The sequence below is a fragment of the Marmota flaviventris genome, chromosome 9, assembly GCF_047511675.1.
Source record: "Marmota flaviventris isolate mMarFla1 chromosome 9, mMarFla1.hap1, whole genome shotgun sequence".
Taxonomy (NCBI): Eukaryota; Metazoa; Chordata; class Mammalia; order Rodentia; family Sciuridae; genus Marmota; species Marmota flaviventris.
In genome coordinates this window covers 7,269,302-7,275,769 of record NC_092506.1, presented here as the reverse complement: position 1 = coordinate 7,275,769, position 6,468 = coordinate 7,269,302, and the positions used below count along the sequence as shown (strand labels likewise).

The window sequence follows — 6,468 nt, the reverse complement described above, 5'->3', positions numbered from 1 at the left end:
CAACACACCCCACGCAAACCCCTCCCCTCAGGAGATCAAGTTCTGGAGAAGGGGTCTTGGTCAGAGTTGAGAGGTGACCTCAGGGCCCAGGCCTGTGACACAGGCAAAACAATATGCATCAGAATAATGAAATGGGGTAAGCCAGCTGTGAGATCCAGAGCCTGCCCTTGGTCACCTGAGAGGCGGGGGCAGCCCAGAAGAGGCCTGGGGTGTGGGGTTGTTTTCCACTGGGGCTATTTCAAGGCAGGGTGAGGCAAGGCAGTGACAGGAAGGCTCCTGGCCAGCACAAGATGACGGTGCAGTTTCCTGATGCAGACTGAGTCAAGGTGTCTCGGGGCTCAGCAGGAAAGGGTGAGGGGCTCTGGCACCATGAGGAGCCCAAGGTGACCCAGAAGGCCACAGCTCCCAAACTGGATCCTTGGAGGATGGGGGGTGAAGTTCTGGCACATTCTCAAGTGGCAGCAGCAACACTATCATGGTCCTGCCCTTGGAGTAAATCGGAAGCACCATCCTTTCTGAACCCTCTTGTCTTTTCCAGGGGTTCTTGCAGAAAATACCAGGGTCTCTCCCTGGGCTGGTGTGGATATGTTCAGAAATAAGAGCTGAGCTGTCTTCAGAACAAGAGTGGTAGGTTGTCACGAGGGAAGCCTCCGATCTTTATCCTCTGAGGCCAAGGTCTTGGAGAGGGGACCCTGACCCTGGAATGTGGATGTTGCCCAAGTCCCCCACCCCTATCCTTTCGCCTCCAACCCAGAGCCCCTAAACCAGCTGCCTGGGTGGATAAACTGTGGCCACCCCTCCAGGCAGGGCGGGCCCTCACCACTCAGCCCCACCCAGGGGCCCGAGGTTCTGTTTATGGCAGTTTTCTGAAACAGCTTGTTTTGATCTACAGAGATCTGCTGACGCACTGGCTACCCCTTCTCCCTCCTGCATCAGGGTGGAGTTATTTTTAGCTTCATCGGTAGAGGAATAAAGAAACACAGGCCCACCATACTGTGGGCACAGCCCTGTGACCCCAAGGCAGGACAGGGCACCTCTGTGTGGTTTTGAAGCTTCCACTCACCTCTCCTCAGACACATTCCTTTTCTGAGGAAAATGAGCTGCGTAGAACTAGGAGGCCTGGACAGTTTCCAAACACCAACTCTGAAACTGTGTTACTTTGTCCTTGGAAGAGGGTGGCTGGGGCAGCTCCAGAGGAGAGGGCACAAAGGAGCCTGATACTGCATGGAGGGGCCTGGGCTTTATAGAACCCTGTGCATTGAGCATTGCCAGTTACCCCTCCTCCTACTCTTTGGAAAAGTCTAAGAAAGCTTGTGTCTGGGATTTGGGAACAATGTGTGTGAACGAGGGCGAGTTTTGAGAAGAGAAATAGAGAAAAACAAGACATCAACTTGGGCCCTGGAAGCAGCCAACAGTAGTGACTATGCATCTCTCGGATGCTAGCAGGTAAGAGCTGATGCCACAGCCTGGTACTGGGAAGCAGCAGGGTGATGTCACTTGCTTGGTTTCACACACACCTCTCAGCTTTCTAGAACATTCTGACAGGAACAGTCCCTTCTCCACTGTTCTTTCAGGCCAAGTCACCCACCCCTGGAAAGGATGCCAGGCAAGATTGATGGGCATAACCTGGAGAAGAGCAAGCAGAGCCTGGGGACTCTCCATGGATAAGCCACCAGCCAACAAGCCCGGGCTTGCCACATACTCAGCCTTCTGTGTTGACAATCACATGAGAATGAGTCACCAGTTTTCCCAGAAGCAGGAGAGGGGTGCGGCGGAGCCCCGCCCTGCCTGCAAATGCCATCTTGCAGAGGCAGGGGAAAATTTCTATCTGGATTCCTCCCTTGTCGTCAAGGGAGCCTGTTGTCACAGGGTGGTTTGTTTGGGGTGTGGGCGGTTGGCCTGGGAGGAGACTTCCTGGCAGTAATTCTGCCCGATGAGACTCTTTCTACCACCTACCCCAGGGGCGGGCCTTGAACCAATAGGTGCCCCATGGGGGTCTTCTCGGCCTCCTCCTCACCCTGGCCCCATATGGTAATGGAAGGCCGATTATTCTTTTCAAAACCCTCACAAAATCCTTAGCCCTGCCAGCCTTTTGACCAGGTTGCTTTTGGCAGGCTGGCATCCATGCCTTGTAGGCAGCCAGCCCGATACCTCCAGAAGCCACTAGACCCACTCCTTGGGGCCCATCACAAGCCACAAGCTGTCCCGGACCAGTGCTGAGGTTTTTGGTTTGTTTGTTTGAATCACTTTTCTCCCCCCACTCCTCACCCCAAAAGCAAAGTGAGTTTTAAACCTACACCTATCTGGTCTCGGGCCCTACAATTGCCCGTATTGTTTTCCGCATAAACTTTTGCCATTAATACGCCACTCACTCATCTCGCTAAATATTCTATCCAGCGGCCTAATTAACTGCTGTTAGGGAATGCTTCAACTCCCCGGGTCCCTGCTGACCCGCAGGGACAGGACCAGGGACACGGCTGCACCCACCCGCCCCCTGCCATTTAAGCAACAAAGCAGGGCGTCTCGGCCACCCGCGCAGTGGGTACAGTCTGCTGTGCAGGTCACCGCGTTTCCCTCGAGAGGGTCGCGTCCTCCGGGGCGTCCCCGCCCCCACCGCGAGCGCCGGGGCGCTGATGTCACCGGCCGAGCACGCGGCGGCGCCACCCGGGAGTCACGCGCTGCCGCCCGGATAGTGCTGCGCCGCCGCAGAGATCCCTCCGCCGCCCCTGGAATTTTCCAGACGCTCTGCCGGCCCTTCTTTCGGGCCTCTGCTGGGCGGGGTGACCCGAGGCGACCCCAACTCCCTCGGTCGGCTCCGAAGCGCTGCCCCTGCACGCCGCCCCCCCGCCCCGCCCCACCTGAGGAAGGGACTTCTCCCCGCGGCCACTGCCTCCCAAATGTGACGTTGGGATCTGTCCCCAGGAAGGCCTGTTACTAGAGAAGGAGGGATAATTAGGGAGTGGCCACCAAAGGGAGACCGTGAACCGCCCCTGGTTGGCTTCTTGGGCGGGGTGGGGAGGGACTTTTTTTCCGGTGTCAGTGGAGGAATCGTCCCGTTGAGTAGTGTCTTGTGACGCGACCCGGGACTATAAAAGCAAAAGTTGTGGCCCATCCAGCAGGAGTTAGCGACAGGCAGGGCTGGCGCCTGGGTGTAGTGGTGGGGCGGAAGTGACCAGTTCAGGGTCTCAGGGGACACAGGCAGGAGATGGCAGAGCTAGAGGGGGTGGGGGTGCGTGGGGAAGGAGGGCTGAAAAGGAGCTTAGATGTGGGGGGCTCTGCAGCGCGAAGGCCCACAGCACCCCGCGAGGCCGCAGCAGCTCTCGGGCCTCGCTGTCCCTTCCTCTACTGCTGCTGGAGCGGGGATTTGACTTCCAGGAGGCCGAGGTCCTTCCATGGGCCTAGCTGGCCCTGGTGGCCTGGTTAACGTGGAGGAGGAAGGCAGGCTGAGGCGGGAAGAGGTGGAGACTGGCCTAGGCAGTGGTCGTTGGCAGGCAGGGTCGCAGGCCCGCAGCTGGGCGGGGAGGGCCGACTTGAAACTTGTCAATACCAGCAGCCCCGTTTTTTTCCAGACAAAGGGTTGTGAACCTGCCTGGGGATGAAGCCTGGTCTTAAGGAAACTGGACTTGGCTTCGCGGGCCTGACAGCTCTGGCCCAGGGTGGTATGTAAACAGGGCTCACCCCGGAGCCCAGGAGGTGAAGGGTGGCCTGAGGCGTGATCACGATCCAGTGTGCCATTGCCAACTGTTAACTGGGGGCTGCTGAGGCAGGCTGCTTGTGTCTGGGGACAATATTGACCAACCCTTTATTTTCCAGGTGGCAGTACCCTCCCCTCTGGACTTCCCTAGGTTCGATGCTAAACTCTTCTGTGAGCTCACTCTACCCCTCCTCCTCCCTCTAACTCTCTTGAGGTTATCCCTTCACTTAAAATCTTGCCTCTGGTCATCTGGTAAGCCTGGTGAAGTCGCAGGAGTGTTCTTGGACTCGGTATTGTTGGTAATGGTGCAGAAGGAAAGGCCTTCCCGGTGGAGCCTCTGGGGGGTGGGTTGGTGTTGCTTTTGGAGAGGGTGGGGATTGAATGTGCTCCCCTGGGTGGGGCTGCAGCAGTGGTTCCAGCAGAAGTCACCCAATGCCTCATGGACCTGGTTTGTTACTGTAGTGTTCATCATGGCGAGCAGATGACACCAGGACAAATGGAGCCCCAGCCAGTGTGAGTCGTAGCAGTGCAGGAGGGGAGACCCTGAAGGAGACAGCCCGCTTAAGTTGATGCCTGCAGATTGAATTCCAGAGGCTTAGGAGGAGGAGCAGTTCTCCAGTGTCTTGTGTCCAGGCCTTGCTCAGGATCCCTGTATTCAGGAGGCCAACCGTTAAGGTTTTCAGATGAGCTTGTGGGGGGCAGTTCACAAGTCCAAAGCAGATGCATCGGCTTGAGGGGCCATCACCTTTGAATGTTTCAGCAGCACCATCCTCCAGGCACAGGAATGCCAGCAGGCACCCCTCTTGTCCTGGGGGTGGTTTTCAGATGCTGCATCTTCTAAATTGAGCCTCTGGTCCTTCTAGTTCTGTGCTGTGAACTTTGCTTCCAGAAGATTCTTAAGTTATAGAACATTTTAAAGTTGATCCAACAACCAGCCTGATGCCTTTTAGATGGCACTTGGAGATGGAGCCCAGGGACCTCTCACCTACCCACCTGCTTACCTGCCTTCCTGTCTGCACATTGGCCGGAGGAATTCTTAGTGTGATGATAAAGCTTTTGATTGTTGGGGGGCGGGGCAGGGAGCTGTTCAATTTTAAATGCTTTAGGCAGAGGGAATTTGTTAGCTAGGTAGATTGTCAATCTGTGGGGGCTCATGTGTTGAGCTAAAGTGGGAGGGGACAAGCCGGTCATGCCCAGGAGCTGTGTGTTGGTGGGGGGGTCTTGTCTGGGCATTCTAATGGCATAGAACCTTACAAGAAGGGAATGGTGGGCCCACCAGTAGTGGGTGGGTCATGGGTGTTTTGTTTTCTGGTGCTGCAGATTGAACAGGGCCTTGGGCATTTTAGGCAAATGCTCAGCCATTGAGCTACAACCCCAGCCCAGTTATTTGATTCTCCTCCCCACTTTTTTTTTTTATACATCTCAGAGTATTCTTGTCATTCCCACTGGGGGCTCTGGGGGAGGGACAGGGGGGCAAGGGCTGGTGGGGATGCAGTGCTGGGAGCATGAGGGTGTGGGATGTGGGTTGAGAGAAAGTATGGGCAGAGATCTGAGGAATTTCATAGAATTTGTGAGTGAAGAAAACACTAGTTAATGGTAAATTGTTGGTTAAATGGTTGCATATAAGCAGTGAAAGTTGCTTGGAAATTTTTATAAAAGTGCTTAGAACTTCAAGGAAAGTTCAAGAAAAAAAGCAAAATTGTTTTGCTTTGCTCTAAAGTGGGGAAGACTGAGAAGGTATAACTGAAAACAAGAATATTTAGTTACTTGAAAAATGACGTGGAACTTGGTGTCAAAACTATGAGTTTTAAACTCAAGTATGCACTTACGATGAGATTAATATGGACTTTTCTGGGTTTGTAATTCATATTTTGTCATGGAGATCTCAGTGATTCAAAATTCTGAACAAAATGGAAATGCTTTTGGAGAGGGTGGGGATTGAATGTGCTCCCCTGGGTGGGGCTGCAGCAGTGGTTCCAGAAGAAGTCACCCAATGCCTCATTGACGTGAATTGTTACTGTAGTGAGACAAATGGAAATGCTTTTGGAGAGGGTGGAGATTAAATGATTTTTAAAGGAATTTCATAAGAAGTGCCTTATAGATTTTTCTGTGTTTGGTCAAAACCATAATAGCAAAAGTATTGCTTACTTAACTATAGTCTTGAAATCAGTCATTGTAACAAGGAAAACCTTTTGTGGTCACAGTGAAATTACTATATTTGTTAGCAATCAGAATTATTAATGAATACATTGGTATGGTAATTCAATTCTTAGCTGGTGACTTGGGTGTGATACAATTACTGTCATTGGAACTTAAAGTATATTAGTCATGCTTGTGTGGGGAAATATTTCTGGGTATGCTGTTGTGTAATGAAAGCTGTAAAAACAGGTGGTTAAAGTACTTGTTTGTAAGGCACGCACTGTTCTGTTCTGTTCTGTGTGTGGTTTCTAACCATTTTTCTTCCCCTTTACAGCACAAATAAAGGTTTGAGTTCCAAACTCCTTAGAATGGTCTTATTGCTGTTATGTTGCCCGACTGTCCTGTCACCTCTGAAGGTGGATGTGTCCCTGTCCTCAGATTGTAGACTGAGGCCTAGATTCATGTTCACTAGTTAGCTCCAAATGTAATCTTCATTGAAAGGGAACTGGTACGTCCTGAGTACAAACTGGTGCCTCAGGAGGAGGGTTGTGCACTGTTGAGAGCTGGTAATGTTTGTGCAAATGTAATCCTGAACCACATGAAGATGAGTGTCTAGGTGGGAGAGTACGTACTTT

At 52.7% G+C, this 6,468-nt stretch overlaps 2 long non-coding RNA genes across 2 annotated transcripts; both read left to right on the top strand.

Moving 5' to 3' along the window:
• Positions 1 to 1,021: 1,021 nt before the first annotated feature.
• LOC114099940 (uncharacterized) lies at positions 1,022 to 2,367 on the top strand. Its single transcript, XR_003583966.3, has 2 exons — positions 1,022 to 1,446; positions 1,575 to 2,367. It is a non-coding gene; the product is annotated as an uncharacterized lncRNA (long non-coding RNA).
• Positions 2,368 to 2,869: 502 nt separating this feature from the next.
• On the top strand, positions 2,870 to 6,195 carry LOC114099756 (uncharacterized). The gene is made up of 2 exons (XR_003583951.3): positions 2,870 to 3,659; positions 3,814 to 6,195. It is a non-coding gene; the product is annotated as an uncharacterized lncRNA (long non-coding RNA).
• Positions 6,196 to 6,468: the final 273 nt, after the last annotated feature.